Consider the following 24902-nt stretch of genomic DNA (forward strand, 5'->3'; position numbering starts at 1 on the left):
AATATCATCAAATGAACTTAGCATTACAGTCAGACTTCATTTATTTCATTACAATTCCAAAGTTACAATTGAAAAGCTTACTGTCCATTTCTCTCCATAATACAATAATACTATATTGAACTTTACCTCATCCACTAAACAAGAATTTCCTAAAACTTCAAAAGGCTTCCATTTCTTTTAAGTACTACCTATATCTTAATTGACCAAGAAAATTTCTATTAAGAGCAGTGTACTGTGCCATACAAATCATCATTTTTGAAAAAAAGAAATTTACTACACTTACACAACTAAAAATATGAAGATAGGAAAACCCTTTGAACTATAAGTTACACAACACAGATTGTAATTTTACCCACCATACAAGAAATAGTGGATATTCATTCTTTATTGTTTTGTATTTGAAAGGACATAAAGCTTTTCCCTTTTAACCACAAATAAGTTGGTTAAAGGCTACGAAACCCATATCCAGGAACACCATGCGACAGGAAACAGGAATTATAGGGGTTGCAAAACCACAGAAGCCATGTACTTTATAGCTGCTTTCAATAGCGCACACATTTAAAAAGATAAATGAACAATGAATTTGTATGTTACCAGCAGATTTTTTAGGAGGAAATGATCTCAGGGACATAAAAAATCTGTACAGTACAATACTGTAGTTACAATTTCACTTTTGTCATCCTGTTACTGGCTAATGAACAGTACTGCACATAGTATACTACTAACAGTCAGGTAGAGTGCATGTACTTTACTTTGCTGGGCATCAGAAAACAGACCAGCATCATATAATAAAGAAAAATAAAATTACTTTATGGCAAATCCTTGAAAACAACAAGTTTCCATCACTTACCAATCATGACTGAAATCTTTAATGTCTTCTAACCAGTGCATAAGTTCAAGAAATTATCAATGGTCAAAATATTAAGTATTTGCTTTTATTAAAGGCCTTTACTAAAATTTCAATAAAACAGTTTTGTAGTTTCACTGCACATTTCTACAAGAATTACATTCTAAAAAATCTAATTCTGCCACAAATTATAGACCAAAAAGGGCTCTATTAAAAAAAGTACTCTATTAAAAAAAGTAGGAGTATCTCATAACTCCTTCACCTATCTGTTGTCAGTTTTAACAACCAATTCCAGCTCACCCTCAAGAATATTCCTACAAACAAGGAAATGATCTGTAATCCCATAAGAATAATAAAAACTACAATATTAAGTGGAATCACACCTCTCCAACATAAAGGATCATAAATGTACATTAAAAGGCCCCCCAAAACCGTTGCATACTACTTCCATGATGTTTTAGTAAAAGATTGAATTGAGAAGATACTCTCCCAGGGATGATTTGCTAATATCATATACCCTAATCCAACCTTTGTAATAAGGTCAATTTAAAGCAAAATTGAATATACAGAAAAATGATATTGTTATGATACAATAAAGTTTGTTCATACTTACCTGGCAGATATATATATAGCTGTATTTTCTGAAGTCCAACAGAATTTAAAAAACTTCCGACACACGCAGTGGTCGGCCAGGTGGTTAGTACCCATTCCCGCCGCTGGGAGGCGGGTATCAGGAACCATTCCCCTTTTCTATTCATAATTTTTATTTCCACTGTCCCCTGAGGGGAGGTGGGTGGGTACTTGATTATATATATCTGCCAGGTAAGTATGAACAAACTTTATTGTATCATAACAATATCATTTTGTTCATGAAACTTACCTGTCAGATATATATATATAGCTGAATCCCACCTTTGGAGGTGGGAAGGGACAGAATAGAAGGATTTTGGGAAACAAATGCATGCAGATGATTTACATCTTGGTTCCACCTGTTAGCATAGCTGGCTTCGTGGTTACTGCCACGTAAGTCTGCTTGTGCTACTAGAGTTGCCAGCGAGGCTATGTAGCTGGTGCACTCCAGATGATCTGTCAACAGGGGCGAGACCACGACGTGACTAGACCATATTGACCATACCATGAGGGCTAAGAAGTAAAATAAAATATATATATATATATATCTATATATAGATATATATATATATATATATATATATATATATATATATCACCACCTGACCAACCTAGCCAAAGTTAAGGTGTTTTAACTAAGGCTTAAGAGTTAAGAAGTCGCCGTTGTCGGCGACTCAACAACTAAATTAAGAGCTCTTCCTAACCATTTTCTACAGGATAGGATGAGTGGTACTTCTTGCCCCCAAGATTGTGTCTGCAGACACGTATGGCCCTAGCGAGCAGCAGATCTCATATGCCATCTTCACATCTCGCAGGGAGTGTGAAGTGAACACAGAGTTGCTTCGCTAAAACATGGTACTCAGGATGTTGCTGAGTGCCATGCTCTGTTGAAATGCTTCCGAGGCCGCGCCCTCACCTCGTGAGCATTCAGATAAAAAGATTTCAAATCTTTGTGCAAACACAATGAAGGAGCATTTGAAAGAACTCCTTAACACTAAAGCCAGGATGTTCTTCGATATGGGCAAGTCTGGTCTTTTTCGGAACACTGCAGATTGCCCGAATGACTTCGACTTTCTTGAGTTTTATGTAGATAAAACTTGAGAGACCCGACAGGGCACAGGACTCTCTCTGGCTCCTGCCCACTAACTTGTGCCATCCTTGCTTCCAAGCTCCTGGCCCAAGGAAAAAACGGGTTTCCATTCTTAGGCCACAACGGAAGGCTTAGAGAGCACACCGCCTTGTGTTCTTTAAAGCCAAAACTTGTGACGATGGCTTAAAATCTCACTAACCCTCTTTGTCGTATCTAGGGTGGTTAGAAGAAGGCCTTCCTGATCACATGCAAGAAGTTAACAGGTAGGAGAGGTTCGAATGCTTTGACATCAAGAACTTCAGACTACGTCTAAGTTCCATATTGAAAGCTTCGATCTGGACATGCACAGTCAGTCCGTCTGTACTAAAGTCAAGTGACCGACCAGTTGACCAGTCAGACGAATCAAGGACAGCAAGGCTGTACCCTGAAGACCATAAGGCACTATTCTTCGCTGAAGGATGAGTGTCTGGACTGCCTGGGCGATTCAATCTAAGCAAACCTTGAGGGGTGTATCAACGCAACCCAACGTCGTCAGTGAATCAACTCCTGAGCAACTCCTGACTCGAGCTTCTGGTGCCAGGAGAAAGGAGCGAGGAGCAAAAAGGCGATTCAGTCCCGAAGGATGAATGCCTGACAGTCCAACCTGGTCTCATGTTACACGATCATCGGGGGTGTATAAACGCAACCGACTTCGTCAACAAGAAACTCAGGGCTACTATATGTCGCCTGATCTCGCACGAGTGTCTGACTCCGAGAAAACAGGTGAGACAAAAAGTAGATGGTGAGCGAGTTTCGAGATTCCACAGAACTCAAAGATCGTGAAGGGCTTTTGTTGTTTGACAGAAGCAAATCTCTGAGCCCAAAGGCCGTCAACAACATATTTGCGTATTCTTTAATAGTTGTGACTGCCAGCTTATCCCATTCTTCAGACGGAAAGGGAAGACGGTAATCTTATTCCTGTCAACATCTCGATAGTCTGAACGTAGTCAGACTCAAAGCGGAGAGGTTATAGGTACCTTTCGAGTTAGAGTAGACCGACTCTTTCGGAAAAGGTCCTTGAAAAGTGAACTAGGAAGTACGTGACCTCTGTTAATCCAGGATCCTGAAGGCCAACATGGGGCAATCAGCATCATTGTCGCTCCCTGTGACGTCATAAATCATCTTATTACATTTCCTAAGCGATTGAAAAAGGGGAAAAAGAAACTAAACATCCATCCCCGTTCAATATCATATTATGGCGTTTAATGGTACCGATCCCGGATCGAGAAAAAGGGAGCAGAGAAGAAGAAGCCTCTTCGTCCTCAACATATCGAAGAGAAGAATGAAAGGGCGTCCCTAGTCTCCACAACTCTCAACATACTTCTAAGAAAGATTCCACTCGGAAGTCCGTAGTTGCTGCCGTCGATCGAGACGATTCGTACGGACTTTTGCAATCCTGTAACGAACCTCTAGAGGATCGTTACATTCTACGCCTGTTGTTATAATAGGATCTTTCTCGTAAACTCGAACAGGGACCGAGAGAAGATACTTACTTCTTAAGATATGAGAGAGCTGTGGAATATCAGAGTTGATCTGGACCACTGGTTCCAAAAACTCGTTTCGAGGAATGGAGGAACGACCGAATTGCTTCTACTTCTTTCAGATTAAGATCCAGGACATCTGAAACCCTATCCAGATGTCCGGCACCTTCTTTCTATCACCTCAGGTGATAGACGCACTGAGAGATGTTCAGAATCATTCCTAGATCTTGAATAATATTTCAGTTTCCCGGTAGGAAAAAACTGTGGTCTGAATAGCAGTCTATTCAGGGAAACAAACTTCTTCAGGAAGGAAATGGTCCCCAGCAAGCTCATCCATTCCCTCCCCGAGTATGCTTACTTCCCTAATAAGGCTGCGCTTTGCCTAAGCAGAGCATATAAAAGTGCAATGTTGCGGTAGACTCGTAGTTCTATACCGTGCGGTAACGAGCACCGAAAGGATTAAGAGATATCTCTGTTGAACATAGTAAGGCAAAACGAATGCAATGTTTATTCATTCACGTAAGAAATCCCCTAAATCTTAGGCTAAAGTCCGTGATTGTAGGACAAAGATACAGTTAGTCAGTCAATCCCGCAGGAGAGACGTAACCGCCAGCACAGAGATACGGTTAGTCAGTCAATCCCGCAGGAGAGAGAGACGTAACATACCGCGCATGAAAGCGCACGAGCTGGTACTGGCTTGGTTGGACTGGAGGACAGACACGGCAGCAGCCAGCAGCTTACGAACGTCGTCTCTTAACTTTATGTCTGGGTTGCCAGCTACCCTATTCTACGAAGAAATAGGTCCGTTATTTTTTTAGCAGAAAGAGACTCTCAAGCTGGTATATTTAAGCGAAACAGAAAACGCTAAATATATAGATGCGTTTGTGTCGTCAGAACACTACCATACAACGGTAAAAGATAAATCGGAAACTCCTGGAAGGCTGCAGGGAGTAATGATTAAATGTCCTTAAAATAATAGACAATAGACCTCTCGGTTGCCATCCGAAGAGGTAACTACAGCAAGCGTATATGACTTGAACCAACCAGTAGTAAAATAACGCAAGGCAAAATATGATATACTACAATAAAGTTTGTTCATACTTACCTGGCAGACATATATATAGCTGAATTCGGAAATACAGCTACATACATGTCTGACAGGCAAGTTTCATGAACAAAACTTAGAGAATCGAAGCAGACAGCTCAAGCTTCTTATGTTACTGGACATAAGCGTTCATTGACGTAGTCTACAAGTCTATTTCTTGTACGAGTCTGCGAATGATGAATAAGAGCTCTTCCGAATCGTGTCAACAAGAGCTTATCCGCTTACGCAATTTAAGTTAATGAGATGCTTGTCAATGAGAACTAACCCATTTACGGGACAGAGAGATATTTTGTCAATGAGGGGATACCCCCTTACTTGACAAAACGATAGTATATTGTCAATGGGGGAAAATCACCGAATTGACAAAACGTAATACAGGAAGTCGAGCATATTATTTTCCCGATTCCCGTATCAATCGAGGAAGGGGGCAAGAATCCTGATAAGAGACTGGGCTTTCAGCAGGTAGGACCCCGATGTTCAACTTCGGCAGCGTAGTCCCGAACTCAGGAACTAACAAAATCTATCATCTGAAAAGCCCTTTCAGATGGACTAAAAAGCTTGCAACTTAAATTTACTGGCAGTATGGCAAAGGAAGTCCTGTCTTGCGCTTTCCTGAAGAGCGTCCTCTTGATGAGTGCTTTTGCAAGAATCCTACCGAAAGTAGTCGAGCGTCATGACGTGTAGGACGTCGAGCTTTTACATAACCCGTAACTGCCTTATCACAAAGTCTTGACTGCGGTAGAGCAAACGAGATCTTCCCTTGAGCTTTCCTTAACCCCATCCACCTATGCGAAAAGCAATATTAAATGACAGGGACCTCTTGAATTCACGAAACCCGACGTCTTGCTGGGTTTCGAAGAAGAAGTTGTGTGTTCACTTTAAGCTTCCTCCGAAGCACTGCCTACTTCACATTCTTTGCAGGTGAGGTAGAAGGTATCACCGAAGGTACAGGTAAAAATTCTTTAGGCCCAAATCTGAAACAAGAGCTTGAAGAGTTCAACAGAAACGTTCAGCCAGGCGACACACCTGGCGTGCGCTGGTGCAACGCTCGGCGTCCACTGCGCGCGCTCCGGCGTCCACTGGAGCGCGCTCGGCGTCCACTGGAGCGCGCTCGGCGTCCACTGGCGCGCGCTCGGCGTCCACTGGCGCGCGCTTGGCGTGCACCCGCGCGCGCCTGGAGTCCATCCGAGCGTAAAAAAGCTTGGGCGTCCGCTCTCAAAAGCTTCCTGCTACTATGACTTCTTTTACGTATTTCTCGGTGGAAAGACGGACACGAGTTCAGGCAACGTTCGCCTTCTTACTTCTCACTGAAACGCATAACGAGAGAGAGAGAGAGAGAGAGAAAGAGGACCGAGAGAGACGAGAGAGAGAGAGAGAGGAGAGAGGACGTGAAGCGTCCTCTTCTATAAAGATGACATTTTTATAATAATATAAAGTTTCACTTATACTTACCCGGTGGTTACATATAGCTGTCGTCTCCTGACGTCACGGCAGAATTTGAAATTCGCGGTAGCGCTAATGGTTTGACAGGTGATCCCTCTACTCCCGCCCTCTACCGGGTACCGGGAACCATTCCAACCATAAATCAGAAGTTTCATGCCTACCTGTCCATATGAGGGGAGGAGGGCGGGCTTCGTTATGTAACCACCGGGTAAGTATAGGTGAAACTTTATATTATTTATAAAATGTCATTTTCACTTATATAACTTACCGGTGGTTACATATAGCTGATTGACACATTTAGGTGGTGGGACAATGGCAGCTAAAATAACAACTGTTGGAATTATCCGAAGATATAGGTTCCTTACCTTTAAAGACCGCTGACTCAGTGGTTTACTGCCTCTGTAGTCTGTGGCGGGCCTTTATTGTACCCGACAGGATATGGATCCGTGCGTCGGACACAATAATAAGTACTTGCCGTTGAGGACGTGACCGTAACGGACAAGACTATAATGCCCCTGCTCAGGGCGCAGTACAAATCACCACAAAATACAATGAAAAACGAGGGATCACCACAACCGTTTAAGAAATACACCAGACATTAGAAGACTGAAAGATACTCAAAAAACTCCCTGTATCTTCAGACAACCTTAAAAATACAAAAAACATAATCAAGGAGAAAAGTTAGTGAGGATGGGATACATCCTTCTGTCCCTCACCCAATACCGTGTCAGTCACAATGAATGGCCCCAATGTACTGCAATTTTCATATGTGGTTTGTAAATCTGTCAGATAATGAGATGCGAAGACAGAATTGCTTCTCCAATATGTAGATTTAATAATGTCTTTCAAAGACAGATTACGTCTAAAGGCCATAGACGTAGACACTGCTCTAATTTCATGAGCTTTGACTTTAAACACTTTGATATCTGAGTCCTGACATTGTCCGTGTGCCTCAGAAATCAAATTCCTTAAAAAGAAGGAGAGCGCATTTTTAGAAAGAGGACGAGAAGGATCTTTCACTGAACACCACAGGTTATCACTCTTACCTCTTATACCTTTGGTCCTTTGCACATAATGTCTAAGTGCTCTCACTGGACAGAGAAGACATTCAGGCTCATTAGGCCCCACTAACTCTGAAATGTTCTTTATAGAGAAAGAACGAGGCCAAGGACGTGAGGGATTTTCATTCTTAGCGAAAAACCCCAGCATTGATGAGCAAATGGCATTGCCCTTAGCGAATCCAACTCTCTTATCAATAGCATGCAGCTCACTGATTCTTCTAGCTGATGCTAAAGCACAAAGAAAAAGGGTCTTCCTGGTCAGATCTCTAAAAGAACTAGAGGAGATCGGTTCGAATCTATCTGACATCAGCCATTTAAGAACTACATCCAGGTTCCAAGCTACTGTTCTTGACTCCTTTGTCTTGGTCGTATCAAAGGAACGAATCAGGTCTGAGAGGTCTTGATTATTAGAAATGTTTAATCCTCGATGTCTGAACACAGAAGACAACATAGCTCTATAACCCCTAATCGTCTGGGTAGAAAGCTTCTTATTCTCACGAAGAAAAAGAAGGAAGTTAGCTAACTGAGCTATAGAGGTCTTAGAAGACGAAATTCCTTCTTCTTTGCACCAAGCTCTGAATTGGACCCACTTAGCTTGGTACACTCGATCAGAGGATTCTCTTCTGGGTCTAGCAATAGCCCTTGAAGCTCTCTTTGAAAATCCTCTCTTTCTGAGGAGATGCTCGACAGTCTGAATGCGACTAGTCGAAGAGCGGACAAGTTGTGATGGAACCTCAGAAAGTGGGGCTGTCTGAGTAGATCCTTCCTTAACGGTAACTCTCTCGGAAAGTCCGTCAACAGCAGTAGTAGATCCGGAAACCATTCCCTGGCCGGCCAAAAGGGGGCTATCAGAGTCATCCTGACGTTCTGATGACCTCTGAACTTTGCCAGAACTAATCTTAGCATTTTGAAAGGCGGAAACGGAAAGGCATACAGATCCAGATTTGACCAGTCCAGAAGCATGGCATCCACTGTAAACTCCTCCTCGTCTGGAACTGGGGAGCAATACAGTGGTAGACGAGCTGTCTTGTTTGTGGCGAAGAGATCCAACTGAGGACATCCCCAAATCCCCCAAAGCTTCTTGCATATTTGAGGATGTAACGTCCACTCTGTGGAGAGGACTTGTCCTCTCCTGCTGAGAATGTCCGCCTTTACATTCTTCGAGTCTTGAATAAATCTTGTGCTCAAGACAACCTTGTTCTCTTTCGCCCAAATGAGTAGGTCTCTCGCCGCCTCGCACAGAGAGAACGAGTGTCCCCCCCCCTGTTTTTTGATGTAAGAGAGAGCCGTGGTATTGTCTGCTTGAACCAGCACTACTTTCCCTCTTACCTCTGTCTTGAAGTGCATTAGAGCCAAATGAATCGCCTTCAACTCTTTTAGATTTATGTGCCAGCTTCTCTGATGAATCTGCCAAAGTCCCGACACTTCCTTTCTCCCCAGAGTAGCTCCCCACCCTTTGTCCGATGCGTCTGACAAAAGCGTAAGGTTGGGGCTCAACTGGCTTAGAGACAAGCCTTCCTCTAGCCTTCCTTCTGATTTCCACCAAAGTAGGTCCTGTTTGATTCCTTCCGAGATGGGGAACACGAAGGAGTCTGGAAACTTCTTCCTTTGCCACTTCTGCTTCAAGTAAAATTGAAGTGGTCTCATGTTGAGCCTGCCCAGACTTACAAATTGCTCTATTGAAGCCAAGGTTCCTAAAAGGCTCATCCACTGATTCGCCGAGCAAGTTTGTCTGACGAGAAATTCGTCTATTTTGTTCAGGCAAGAGTCGATCCTTTGGCGAGACGGAAAAGCCTGAAAAAGAACTGAATTCAGTCTCACTCCTAAATAAACTATCTCCTGAGAAGGAGTGAGACATGACTTTTCCTTGTTTACTAACAAACCTAGGCTTTCCGTCATCCTTAAAGTCTTTTGTAGGTCCTCCACACACTTCTGTCTGGACCTTGCCCTGAGAAGCCAATCGTCTAGATACATGGATATTCGTATCCCGTCTAGATGAAGCCACTTTGCTACTGACGACAGAACTCTGGTGAACACTTGTGGAGCTGTCGACAGGCCGAAGCAGAGGGCCCTGAACTGATAAATGCGGCCCTGGAACACGAATCTCAGGAATCTTCTCGATTCCGAATGAATCGGAATATGAAAATAAGCGTCCCGAAGGTCTATGGAAACCATCCAATCTCCAGGGTGAAGCGCTGCTAATACCGATTGGGTCGTTTCCATAGAAAACTTCGTCTTCAGGACAAAGACGTTCAGGGCACTGACGTCCAACACCGGTCTCCAACCCCCCGTGGCCTTCTTTACCAGGAAAAGGCGATTGTAAAATCCTGGTTCCTGCGGAGAGTCCACTAACTCTATGGCCCTCTTTGCCAGTAAGGCGAGAACTTCTTGATGGAGGGCAGCAAATTTTTCGGAGTTCTCCGAGTAGGCTGACAAATTCACAGGAAATTCTGTGAGAGGGGGGTGCTTGATGAACGGAATGGTGTATCCTTCCTTCAGGACCTGGACCGTCCAATGATCCGCTCCGAGATGAAACCAGGTCTGCCAGAAAAGGTGTAATCTGGCTCCTACTGCTGTGTGGAGGACTACGGGCCTACTTCTTGATGGAAGAGGGAGTGGTTTTAGAAGAGGCTCTACCTCTCCCACGAAACCTGGAGGAAGATCGAACGGGAGCTCTCCCTCGAAATGGTTTAGGAGCTTCCGTGGAGGGAGCACTCCGAGAAGCAGAAAGAACCGGAGCTATCTTCCTGGGCTTCTTCACTGACTGTGATAAAAGATCCTGGGTCGCTTTCTGTGTTAAAGATTGAGCGATCTCGCTCACAATCTCTTGTGGAAAAAGGTGTTTCTTGTCTAAAGGAGAGAAGAGCAAGGCAGACTTCTGGTTCGATGAAACCCCTTTCGACAAGAAGGAGCACCAAAGCTGTCTCTTCTTCAACACTCCAGAGGCGAAAATGGCAGCGAGCTCCGAAGCTCCATCACAGATGCCTTTATCGATACAATCCAGTACCGAGGCAAAATCCTTCAACTGCTCCTCCGAAAGTCCAAATGACTTGACTTTCCTGGCCAGCGAAGCAATGGCCCAATCCAGGAAGCTCACAACTTCGAAAACACGGAAAACACTCTTGCAAAGATGCTCCAGTTCATTTGTTGAAAAGAAAATCTTAGCAGTATTAAGGGCTGCTCTGCGGGAAGAGTCCACGAGACTAGAAAAGTCTCCCTGAGCGGAGGCAGTCACACTCAGGGAAAAAACTTCTCCAGTGTCATACCAGACACGGCTCCTTGACGAAAGTCTCGAAGGGGGAAGACAAAAAACATTTTTCCCCTGTTCCCTCTTCTCTAAAAGCCAAGCGTTAACTTTCTTGATAGCTTTCTTAGCCGAAATCGAGAGGACAAGACGCGTGAACGAGGACGAGGAGTGAGGCTTACTGTCCTTTTTCCACTGCGAACTAGGAGAAACTGGAACGGAAGGCGCAAAAGAATCTCCAAAGTTGTCAACGAAGGATCGTAAAAGGAGTTTATACCCCGACAAATGCTTGTCTTTTTCTGTAAGTCCTTCTCCTTCTTCCTCCAAATCCGAAGCTTCCTTCGACGAAACTGGCGAACATTCCATCGGAAGAGGAATCCTGTTCGGCGAAGTCACACCCTGATGCGTCCGAGGAGGGTGTGAGAAAGCAGGAGAAGACGTCTGAGCCTGTACTGAGACGTATCCGGGCGGCTGAGCTGGCGGCTGCGTTGGCGGCTGAGGTGGCGCTCGAGCAAGAGCCTGACGTGGCACCATAGACGGAGTCAGGAAAGGAGTCCGACCAGGCGCCTGAAGTGGCGTCTGAAGAGGAGTCACATGGAGAGTCTGAGCCTGAAGAGGCGACTGCAAAGGAGTCTGCGAAGAGGACTGCACAGTAGTCTGCGGAAGATGTAAGGCGGTCGGGAGCGCATTCGGGGACGAAAGAGACTTGCCAAAAAGCTCCAAGATACTGCCTAACTTGGCATTCATCTGTTCAAACACCGAAGGTTGAGGATCCACCGACGTAGAAGGCGCGGGAGGTGTAGAAGGATGATCCACAAACACGTCTAGAGCCGCAGGAGTTATCGCTTGAGGAGGCTCTGGAGAAGGCTCCGAAGGAGTGTGCATGTTTGGCTTCTCCACTTCTATGAGAGAAGGGCGATAAATCGAAACCGCCGGAGAAAAAGCTTCAGGCTCCTCCCAAAAACTACAAGAAGGTTCGGCAGCCGCCCTTCTTGGGAACCGCAGCAGGCGAAACATCGCGAGACCTTTTCAGCGGTCTAGAAGTCTTATTACGCCAACCTCTATAAGAGGAAACATCTGAACTAGAGTCGCTTGACGAAAAACACTTCCTCGCAACACCTTTCGAATGGTGAGCGACAGCATCCTGGGATACGGCTACAGGATTGCTTGAGGGGGCGGCTGCTCGGGAGCAGATCCCGCTCGCCTCCCTTCGGTTTTCGGCATGCCTCCTCCCAGGATCTGGGGAGTTTGACAGGGGCCTAGACCTAGGAGAACGAACGGGCCGAACAACCACCTCCTCCACTACACTTGCACTAAGTAATTTATCACACTTAACTACCACTTCTTGCACTGTCTCACCCATTTTCTGCATAGTGGTGAGGAAAGAGACAAATTTCGAGTCCATATCGGCTCGTAATACTGACACGGGATCGGGATCGGGAGATACAGATTCGAGGGCAGGAGCAACCACTACGGGGTTAATAGGAACAGGATTAACAGAATTCAGAGGAATATCCTGGCTACTCACAAACTTAGAAGAAGATCTCTGTGAAGCCTTTCTGATTCTATCTTTTTCTAACTTTCTCATATACTTTCCCAGTGCCTTCCACTCCTGAGATGTTAGAGACTTACATTCTTCACACGTATTCTCAAAAGAACATTCACGTCCCCTACAACTAACACAAGTAGAATGAGGATCAAGTGAAGCTTTAAGAAGTCTAGTCTTACACCCACTACTACACACCCTATACTGAACAGAGCCGGTGTCAGACATCGTGAAGAATTCAAAATAATTCCTAAAAAGGACAACAATATCAAAACCAAAATAATTATAGCGCTAGCAAAAAGATCAGTAAACTCAAGGTACATCACCAAAAGGAGAAAACCAAGATGATCAAATCCAAATTCCAACCAGCAGAGGAACCGTGTTACCGGTTCCGACGGCAGGAAACTTCTGATTTATGGTTGGAATGGTTCCCGGTACCCGGTAGAGGGCGGGAGTAGAGGGATCACCTGTCAAACCATTAGCGCTACCGCGAATTTCAAATTCTGCCGTGACGTCAGGAGACGACAGCTATATGTAACCACCGGGTAAGTTATATAAGTGAAACTTCTATTTAGAGGGCGCGAGTCCTTCCGAAAGCTCCAACCCCTGTACGGGGAGGACGCTTCGGAGGACGAGAAGCAATCCTTCAGGATTCGTGCACGCGCACGCACTTTGGCAGTCTGGGGATTTTCATCAGAAACTGCCGAAGGCACGCCAGATCGGTGGGGGATCCTTGTAACCCTCCTTAGGCTTTCGACATGCTCCCTCCCTGGGTCCTGGGAGTCAAGCAGAGGTCCCGGCCTAGAGGCGAAACGAGGCCGATCTGACGCACCCTCCACTACACAAGGGGTATCACTGCACTTCTGCACTTCACTTTTACTCTCTAAAGCAAGCACTTTCGATTCTAAGTTACATATCGAAAGAGTATCAGAGAAAGGGCAATTCCTCTACAGACACTGTTTAGGGCCCGAAGGCAACACTACAGGGTTAGGAGTAACAATTACAGAAGTAGCACTCTTCACAGCAAAGAAGGAGAGCGAGCACCTCTCGTAGACATATTCATAGCCCGTAGGCCATACTACAGGGTTAGGCAAAATAAAGTCTACAGGAAGGTTAGCAGGTTCACTACCCTGACTTTTGTTACTGATTAATTGCGTACATACGAATCATACGTCTTCCTTACGGAATTAGACATGTTTACTGATTAATTGCGTACATACAAATCATACGTCTTCCTTACGGAATAGACAAAGTCTCACACTCCTTACATGACAAATCTCAACAAAGAAGCAAGACCTAAACCCCTCGTACATACCAAGTGCGGATCTACCGAAGCTTTCGGTAGCCACACCCTATCTTTGCAGACAACCCCGTCTGAAACTAGCCTAACTAGATTCAGATATTTTATGCAAAAATGAATCAAATTCAAATAAATTTAAGATAGCGTATGCCTAGCCACAAATCCAAGTAAATAAATCAAAAGACAATTAGGATACTTAGCGGCAATGAAGTTTCCAAAATCCTAAGACGGAGGTACTGAAAACAGGTGTTTTCAGCACCGGCGACAGAAAAATTATGAATAGAAAATGGGAATGGTTCCTGATACCCGCCTCCCAGCGGCGGGAATGGGTACTAACCACCTGGCCGACCACTGCGTGTGTCGGAAGTTTTTTATATTCTGTCGGACTTCAGAAAATACAGCTATATATATATCTGACAGGTAAGTTTCATGAACAAATAATATTTTCAATGTAATAACTGGAAAACTTACAGGATGCTAGGTAATGGGCTCTTTCTTATGTGTGACTTCCAGCTTCACTAGTAACAAGAAAAACTGCCTTTCACACACAAGATTTTTATAAAACAGATATATATACTGTACAGTATTTGCAAGTTGCAAGTAACCATGCAGTCAAGTAAAACGATCATCATGGTTAGAAAGGGTATGAAACAGCAATGAATTAGGCTTAAACCATATTCAAGCCAAATTTACAATGTTCCTTTATGTCACTTCCACTGTTTGCTAACATCCTTACTCTGTTTTCCCATCCAATAAATATGAAATTTTCCTTTGGTATATAAACCAAAGCCTTTTATATTGGGTACCTTTCAACATGAGCTGGGAGATGGTCATTGAACTAGGAAACATTGTAGTTAACTGGTGGTTATGGGGAGTGAGTGGGGAATACTCTTCACTCGTCTACAATGCATCTTTTTCTTCAGCCACAGGGATAAAGCAGGGTGGTTGAGGTGCAAATATGATAAAAGGCTCTGTTTGTACATCTAGGGAAAATAATGGTTACTTCCAAAATTTAATATTTGTTCCTAAAGAAGTAGGCACCATCGCCTTGTATAAAGATGACTCACCTTGACAACTGACTGGAGTTGAACCCCACCCAGAACTCCCGTGATCCAGTTGCGACAGCAAGTAAGGGGCCTAGACCTGAACGAGGGTATATAGAGCCTTGCTTAAGTAATGAATAGCTCAGGAAACCATAAAATCCCACACTGGGGATTTCAAGTTGGAAGGCAGCTTAATTTAGGCAGCAAAAACTGTTTGGTCCACAATAGCTCTACCACTTGGTCCAAAAAAGCTCTTGATAAAGGCAAAAGTGGAAGGAGATGAATCTCTATGACTTGTGGGCAACATATCTAAGGTACAGAAAGGTTAAACGTCATCTACATACACAATATACGCTGCACTCAATACTGGAGAACCAATAAGTTCCTCTTAAAGACTAGGAACAGTCCCATGCCTCTTGACTCCTCATGAGTATGGGTAACTCCGTCAATGGGAGAAATCCAACATCTTATGGGAGAGTGAAAGCCCTCCCGGAGAGAACAAGTGGAGCTTGTCTTGGCAAGGGTGAATGAGGATGTCTGTGACCTGATCAACAGACACTACAATCAGAGAGAGACCTCTATCCAGTAGCAGATCTAGATGCCCCTCAACTTGGGGGCAACAAGGAGTAGCCAGGATCATCCTGACACCCAGGGTGATAAAAACTGTTGATTACAAGCCTACAAGACAAAATAGGCTGAGTAACAGAAAAGCATCAACAAGATATTTTTATGATAAAGTTTTATATGTACTTACTAATTAATTACATAGCTATGAGCCTCCTACCTATGGCAGTCTAAAAATTCAAATTCCGCAGTAGTCCTAGCATTTGTTTTGGTGCAGGTAACATGTCCCTCCCACTTTCAGGGACCGGGAAGGACAACTAACGGAGAGCTTCAATTCATTTGTGCCCTTATGTCCATGTGAAAGGAGGGGGGACGGCTCCGATTATGTAATTATGTACTTGGTAAGTATATACAAATTTGATCTCATATGAAAATGTCATTACCAAGTAATTACATAGCTAGTTCCACATTGAAAGGTTACCACAAAACATCAATCAAGGTAATGACTTTGAAATAGAACAGTTGCTAGCATTGAGACAATGCTTGTTGTTTCCTTATCTGGCAAGAGAGCAACTGCAGGTAGTTACTGCCTCTGGTCGATGCTCCTCTTAACCTGTAGTGGGCAGTGGTTGTATAGCCCAAAGTCGCTTCTAATTAAGCTGTAACTTTCCAGTGAGGGAAGTACACCCGTGCCTAACACAGTTGAAAATATGACCTTGCTCTGGGCACAGACCAGAATAAACCAAAATTGCTATTACCTATACTTGTAATAAAAACACCAACCAAACCACTAAAAACTGGTGGGCACTCCAGGTACTACATACTCCCAGGCTTCCCATAAACTCAACACGTTTACTTCAAGGTGAGGAACAATAGAGGGAAAGAAGGCTTTCTTATGCTTCCTCTCCCAACACCATGCCAGCCACAGATAAGGGTTCTAATGCACTGCAATTTTAAAAAGTTGTCTCCAAGACCTTGAGGTAGTGTGCAGCACAGACTGACTTATATCTTCAAAAGGTTGATTGCAGGATATTAAAAGGGACAGATATCCGAGTGCAAGAGATGTAGCAGCGAGCCTGACAACGGGCCTGACCTCATGGGCTTTCACTTTAAATATTGGCAATACATCTTTCATCTGGGAGTGAGATTCTGAAATCAAGCTGCTCAGAAAGAAGGAAAGCGCACTCTTGGAAAGAGGGTGAGAACGGTTCCTCAGAGTACCAGATCTTGTTCGAAGGCCCACTGATCTTCTCCATCCTTTGAAGGTATTACAGTAGACATGGATGGGTACCAGACCCCACCCCCCCCCGAATAGCTAAAATCCACAACTACTTAAAACCCCTCTAAAAAGGCTTAGAACTGCCTATTTTGAGTTAAAAAAAAAAAAAAAAAAAATACTTATACTCAAGTTTTTTTAATAGTTTTATCAAGAAAAGGCATTTAGCCACAAAAATTATATGAAAATACAATAATTTGTGAAGATTTGTTAGTGAAAAATACCACAAATAATGGGTATATACAGCCCATAAAAAATTCCACAAATAGGTGAGTCCGCAAATCATGAGTCCATGAATAGCGGAGGTCGAATGACCTAAGGGTTTTTAAAGGGCAGAGAAGTCTCTACTCTTCTTTTGGCTCGAGGATGTTCATTAAATTTCTAATGGTGATCGAACAGGGCCAAGGATTATAAGGGTCCTCATTCTTGTGAAAAGCCAACTCTCTTATCTATTGCTTTAAGCTCACTTAAACGTTTGGTAGTAGCCAAAGCCACAAGGAAGAGGGTGTTCTTTGTCAGGTTCTTAAGAGAGACAGAGCGAAGTGGTTCGTATGATGAACCTGCGAGCCATTACAAAAAAAGTCTGAATTCAACCATCTCCCTGACCAAACTGAAGGGAGGGAAGGCGTATATATTGAGACCTGTCTAATCCAGAAGCATGGAGTCCATCGTCCATGTAAGAGGTTCCGCGACAGGGGAACAGAAGCAAGAGAGAAGGTGATTCCTCAATGACGCAAACAGGTCTATGGCTGGTGTACCCAACAACCTCCATAGATCATTGCAGACTAGAGAATACAAGTTCCTCTCCATCAGAAGAACCTGCCTGAGATTAGTACTCAACTTTTCTGTTAACACATTCAGCCTTCCATGGATAAAGTCATAATCAACACCTGGTTCTGTTCTGCCCAGAGAAGGAGCCCTTTCAAGACTTATACAGAGAGAATGAGAGGGTGCCTCACTGCTTCTGTATGTATGAATGAGCTGTTGTGTTGTCAGCATGGACTATTACTGTCCTGCTGCAAACTAGGGCTGAGAAGGATTGGAGACCAAGGTGAACAATCTTCAACTCCTTTACACTGATGTGGGAGTTTCTCAGATCTGGCAACCACATCCCCGACAATTCCTGGACCCTCCAACCTACATCGGAGGCATCAGAGTAAAATTCTATGTTGGGGCTCAATGGAAGAAGAGACTTCCCCTCCTAAAGTCTTTCTTCGCACAACTACCATTGAAGATCCTGCTTGATCTCCGACATGATCGGAAAGACGAAGGAGCCCAGTTGGATCTTCCTGCGCTAGAGTTCTTATAAGGAATTTCCTGTGTTGGAATCATCTGAGATTTTAGGTTGTCGATTGAAATGTTCAACACTTACGTCAGGCGAAGAGTTTTCACCAAGTCTTCCATGCACTTTTCTTTTAATGGAGATCCGAGAAGCCAGTCACCCAAATGGAGGCAAATATTTATGCCCAGAAGACGAAGCCATCAGCTGAAAGGATCGAGAATCTGAGTGAAAACTTGTGGGGCTGTGGACATGCCAAAGCACATGGCCTGTACTGATGAAACCTGCCCTGAAAGACGAACAGTAGAAACCTTTGAGTTCGTATACGTATATGGGGACATCATGAAACAGACATCCTGCATGTCCAGGGTAACCATCCAGTCTCCCTGATGGATGGATAACATGACTGAGTGACTTGACTTGTTTCCACGTGAAATTTCTTCTTCAGAACAAACCGATTCAGGGTGCTGACATCCAGGATGGGCCTCCAGGCCCTGGATGATTTGGGGATTAGAGTCAATTGTAAAACCCTTCTCACTCAGAATTCTTGACAGTCTGTACTCATCAGCAGGAAGACCCACTTGCCTCTATTAAGTGTCACAATATCTCATGAGTTTTTGAAGAAAACTCCAGCTGTCTCCAAGTCAAAGGACACGTCACTGTCCTGTCTCTTCAGACAAGGAGGAAGTTGGGCAGGAGTCCTCCATTTTTTCCTCGGCCAAGATTGGCCTGCAAATTGGCAACACTTCCCCACCTGTCACATTAACTTTACTTATTTGACAGCTCTGGCTTCCAGCTTCTTTTGCAGCTAAAAACAAAAAATGACTGAAAGGATGGAAAAGATTTTTTCATAAGAGAGAGAGAGAGAGAGAGAGAGAGAGAGAGAGAGAGAGAGGTGAGAGAAGAGAGAGAGAGAGATAGAGAGAGAGAGAGGAGAGAGCGAGAGAGAGGAGAGAGAGAGAGGAGAGAGAGAGAGAGAATAAGCCAGGACTACACACATCCATTTCCACTACTATCATGACAATGAGCGATCCCATACCAAAGAATGGTGCAATGAACCAGTTTTTTATTTCATTAAGCTAGAGCTGCAACCCTATGTCTAGGGGCAAGTAATTTCCCGACAAACATTGATACGAATTTTTTTAAGTATTAATAACAAATTGTTTAATAAATCATTAGATATGAAGTTTGAAGCTTGTCTTCACAATGGTAAATTAACTCAAGCCTATGTATTTTTGGCAATAATTCAGTTGCCAGTGCAGTAAGAAAATTTGTCCTGTGAAAGGCTCATTGGTATAATCTTTAAGTAATCATTTGCCAAACCTTTTTCTTCGCAAATAAAATACCCAAGAAAATAATGAACTTTACTTTCCCAAATTTTGTTTTGCATAACCAGGTGGACTGGAATAATTTCTTAAATGATATCTGCTCATAAATCCCTATCAATAACAAGATCCTCTTTGGTCCTACCATGAGGTTCAAATTAATGACCATTACACACAATACTTTCCTCCTATTTATTCCTTATCATTCAGCTGACACTCTGCTCCAGTGCTAAATAATACATACTCCCAGACACCATAACAACATCAGCACTGGAAGCTGCACAGTAGTCTTTTAGAGCATTTTTTAAGCATTAACTCACTATGTCCTAATCAAAGTATTAACTAGGTAAGCAAAGATGACCTTAAAGTACTACGTATATGTATTAGGAAACCAAACTCCATCCAAGTCAAGTGTGAAGTTCAGCACACCCAAATGCCTGGCCTGGCCTGGCCTAGTCTACTGCTTAACCTTGTAAGACATTTCCGAAAGAATACAACCTACCCAGACCTACCTTAACCTAACCTTACCTAGGATAAAGTGCCCTGACCTGGCCAGGTGGGGCTTTGCTCACTAAAATTAGGATAAAGAGATAAGAGTAGTATGCCAAATAAGATTCATTATTCACCAAACAATAATATCCAAAAGAATTAAATAAATGCCTTACCTTATTCAAAATTGCTGTTTTCTGAATTCAAATGTTTGTTCTGGCACTCCTTCAATAGTAAATTAGATAGTTCCAACACTACAGTAATACAGTAACTCCCCATACTCAAGGACTCGAGATTTGCGGACCCTACCTACCCATTAGGCTATTTGCAAAAACATTGCCATTCGCGGTATTTTTCACTGAGAAATATTCATAAATTACTGTATGTGTATTTTAATATTTTCATGACTAAATGCACTTTTTAAGATAAAACCATTAAAATACTGGTACAAGCATTTTTAGAGTGGTTTCAAGTATTCGTGGATTTTAGCTATTCGCCGGGAGGTCTGGTACCTATCCCCCACGAGGTTTAAAGTACATGTTGAACAGGGGCCGTAGAAATCATGCAGGAATTACCCAACAAATTATACTAATAAATTGTGAATTTCACTTTATAATCCTGTAAACTTCAATAAATGGGAGAACAATAGCTATTCAATACCCTTGAAATCATAGTTTTTACCTCACAATAAACAATGGTGTCCCATCCCTTTACAGTAGAGGTTTAAACAAGAATGGCTGAGCTTGGTAGAAATGCGAGTCTAATAATCGTCAAGATTCAATTGTGATTGGTTGCACATAATAAAAAAAAAAGCACTAGGCCTAAGGTGACACCAGGGTTCATCCAAGGCTACAACTGGATGGGTTAAAAAAAGTATACATATTGAAAAAAAAAAAAAACTATACATTCTAAACATGGATATGAATGTATATTGACCCTCATAGGTATACGTATATGTTCTTAACCAATGGGAAAAAATGCTCTGCAAGGAGGGAGGCCAGATTATCTTCATAATATTTACAATCTTCTTTTCAAAGGCTTAAATTTTCTGCAACCTGGGTTTGGGGTGATCAAGGCGACACACAACGGTCACCTAAGAACTGTAGTGCTGAGTGACATCGTTCACATCGACTGGAGACTGAAAAAGTTACTTTTCACGCAAAAAACTCCTGATCACCAAATTAAAGAAAATTGACCTGGCAAGTTAATTTCTGGGTGGCTTTACTCATTTCAAATAACTTTTATTCTATGGGAGTTTTCGTTAGGTGGTGAACTTATAAACACAGAGCCATTAACTCCTTATTCTGCCTTCTACCCCTGTATTTAATTACAAAAAATCATTTAGAAATTAGTGTCATAAAAACTGCGTACAGTATATACATATTTTTGAGGGATGACAGAGGTTGCTCTGCCATCTAGCCGAAACTTGTGTTTTTCACTAAATTAATTTGTCCAAATTTAGGCTACCACAAATAAAAAAAAATGTTACATTTGTTCTCCGAACTACACACAGATCATTGGTCTATTGACATGCCTACTGTCAGTATGCATCACTGACTTGCCAACTTGGGTAAATGTACAGGAGGCAGCAACATAAAGATATACTAGTTTATTTATTAAAATGACAAATTTTCTAAGACAACTTGTATCTTTCATAGCTACAAACCTGAGGTCTTAACAATAGGATAATTTCTAGCGCCTAGCTGGATCCGGTGCAAAAACAGATGAAAGCAAGGAATCTTGTGATATCTGGCAAAGCATGCATAGATTGGGTGAAGAGTGGTCAAGGACCACTCACCTACGCCACCACGTCAGTCTTTTCTTTGACTGCCTGGGTGAGAGTCACCTCTCTTGGCCTTTACCCAGTTCATTACCCATTTCGCTTGTGTTTAGTGTATGTGTGTGTGTGTTTGGCCGATATTATGGCTGCTTCTGCTCTTCTCAGCCTCATCAATGTGTGTGCCCCAGAATTACAGGTTTTCTGTGTTCTAGTTTTTTGGCTTCGGCGGCGACCGATCCTCACATCACATGTAGCAAGTGCCGTTCTAATTTTAGTACTATAACAAATCCTTGCACAGAATGCCAGGCATGGCCTAAAGAGCAGTGGAAGTCGTTTTATAGCTAGCAAGAGAGAGCACCAGAGGGTTTCGACTCTTCCTTCTTGGGAAGGTTTTTCGCCTCTCCCCGATGCTTCGTCTCTGCAGTATTCAACCCCCCTAGTAGCACTGTTCCTGTGTCTCCTTCCTTTTCTTCCATTGATTCGTCGCTGGAAGTATCGGGAGGCCACCAGGCTGATTTTTATAATGTCGCCCCTTCTTCTAGAGTTAATTTGATTCCCAGGAAGGGGGAGGCTTTTTCATCATTCTCATTTATTCCAGAGTCGGAGGCGTCCAAGATGGCGGCAATTTAGAAGACGCTCGGGCTAGGGGGTCCCCCGTCCTTGGAGGGGTTGCTAGCGCACTTTATGGAGGCTCGCAAACCCCCCTCCTCCCGGCCTCGTCTTCGTGGGTAGCCGAGGTCAGCCATCTTGTATTGCTCCGCAAGTGACTGTTGCCGCTTCTTCAAGTTGGAGGGAAGCCGTGGCGTCAGCCCCGTTGATGACGTCACAGGATCCGTCGTTGTGTAACCTCCACCAGTGGCTTCTCTTCCCCTTCACACCAAGGGGAAGCTGTGACGTCATTACCACTTGTGACGTCACTTCCAGTCGTCTCCTCTGCATTGCCTCTCTCAGCCGTGACATCATCTCTGCCGCCCAGTTCGCTACATCTCCCTTCCATGTCATCGGAGCCTTCTCTTGCACATCAGTCTGAGGTTATATGCCAGGCAGTGCTTAAGAGGTTGAACTCTGTTTTGGATGATAAGTTGGCTGCCTTGTCAGTTGGGAGGACTGGAAGGAAACATGTTGCTTCGACCCTGCCTCCTGTGAAGAGATCGCATAAGAAACCAGTGCTGTCTTCCTCTCCCTCTTCCCCCTCTACGCCACGTTGGCATATCAAGCGTTGGAAGGCTAAGGACTTTGCTCTTTCTTCGCCTATGAGGGAGGAACAATGCGGACGTGTTCTCTTGAGTGTTGGTGTTTCAGAGAGTGTTAGTGTATCTTCCCTTGTGCAATCTGCAGTGGCTGCTTCATCCTCTGCATCGAATCGCGGGCGTGTTGCAACCTCCCCCGCCCGTGCACATCACGAGCATATTGCAACCTCCCCCATCCATGCAAATCGCGAGTGTGTTGCAACTTCCCCTGTCCGTGAACGATGCAAGTGCTCCTTCTTCTCCAAGGCCTATTTGTTGCCGTACGGATCTCAAGGTGCCTGTCAAGAGGTCGAAGGTGGTGAGCGCGGAGTTGGTGCAGCAGGAGTGTTTGCCTGCCCCTCTCACTGGTGCTTCCAAGAGTTCGACTCTGGGGGATTCTCCTTTGATCTTGAGTGTTCGGGATTCCTCTCCAACTCACATTCGTATGTCTGGCACGCCCGTGACCATTCACGGACATGTTAATGAGCCATCTGTTGGAGGAGTACGTAGTGATGTTCCTGGTGTTATAGTGGGTTCGTCTCGGGATGTTCCTGGTGTTATAGTGGGTTCCTGGTGTTATAGTGGGTTCCTGGTGTTATAGTTCCTGGTGTTATAGTGATGTTCCTGGTGTTATAGTGGGTTCGTCTCCAGACAGGTTAGTTGTTGTTTCGGGCTGTTTGGCTGCTGATCCTTCCATTAATTTTAATGGGGAAGGTGCCTTAGAGGAGCCTACACATCCTTCTCGTCATCAGTCTCCGTTGCTGGAGCAGGAGGAGGGTGACACGCAGAGTTTTTTTCTTCATTTTTGGAAGTTGTTGATCTCATTCGTGGGTTCAACAATTTGAAAAGTAGGACTCAGGCTTACAGTTGCACTATGAATCAATTGTTAAGAGAGAGTGGAAAGTAAGATGGAAGAAAGAGAATATAAAAGGAGATACAGTACCTACAAGGAACGAAAGGGGTTGCAACTAAGGGCCGAAGGCATGCTGCAAAGAACTTTAAGTAATGCCTACAATGCACCATGTGAGGTGCACTGACAGTACTTAACCCCCAGGGGGCCAGCCCCCTAAGGAAGAAAAGTAAACAAAAGATAATATTCTCAAATGATCTCACCTTTACTGCATTAGGCTATATAGGGGGAAACACTGCAGTGGAGCCATCGTCACCGCGTGGCTCAGCCTTATTCACTAGATATTTAATTGGTGAAACAAGAATACAATTACATCTTTAAGTATACCATTCAAAAGATTGAAGTTTCAATAACATAATGTGATATATGAAAGCACTATACGAACTAAAATAAGCATGTGAGCTCTTCGTAAAATATGTTTTCAAGGCAGTTTTGAAATCCAATTATAATCGGTGGTTTTATCCTTACTGCCATCACAACTGAAACTCCACAGTGCTTATTTGATTGTAATTTATACATGTTTGGGTCTTAATTCACTCCAAATTGCACTTGAACTATGTTGCTGTTCCTGGCTCCTAAGTGCTCACTCCACAAACAAAGTTACGGGCAGCACACGAGTGCATGGTTTATGAGGTGCAAAGCTTTACTCCCTAATTGTTTACTTTATTCATTATTCAGTTTAACTTTACTTTGTTACTTCAAAATGTTTACTTAATTCATGTCTATTATCCCTTTTTTGCAACCAAATTAATCCCGAAAAATTACAGATATTTCTGAAGTACATACGAGCAGACTACAGCAAAATGACTCATCGTTGCCAATCTAGTAGAGCTTCACACATATGCCGATGCATTTACAAACTGTTTCCATGAATTCTAGTTGTCATAGTAATGCAATAATGATAAAATTGCTCTAATAGGGTAAACAACCGACTTGACTGGCCAACTACTGACTACCGCGTTTTTGGTCACCCTCCGAAAAAGTACTTTAACACGTCCTGACACTGGAGATGGTCATCAGTCATGAGTTGTTGGTGGTGATAGCAGGAGCTCAAGAAATCTACTCTCCTTTTGAAGTATATAAGTATTTTCTCATAAGTTAGAAATTAAGGCCATATTTTAAGATTTATACAGAGGGAAATAAAAAGTGTGGCCAACGAGTGCACACTACCCCCATGACGCTTTCAAAATTTTTACTTACAATTAAAAATATTTAGAACAT

General features: G+C 43.4%; 1 protein-coding gene across 3 annotated transcripts in view; it reads right to left on the reverse strand.

Moving 5' to 3' along the window:
* The window catches only part of LOC135216368 (cobalamin trafficking protein CblD-like), a 154570-nt gene that overhangs the window by 100886 nt on the left and 28782 nt on the right, over positions 1 to 24902 (reverse strand). The gene's annotated exons all lie outside the window — the stretch shown is intronic.

This window comes from Macrobrachium nipponense, chromosome 6, assembly GCF_015104395.2.
Source record: "Macrobrachium nipponense isolate FS-2020 chromosome 6, ASM1510439v2, whole genome shotgun sequence".
In the NCBI taxonomy this organism is placed as follows: domain Eukaryota; kingdom Metazoa; phylum Arthropoda; class Malacostraca; order Decapoda; family Palaemonidae; genus Macrobrachium; species Macrobrachium nipponense.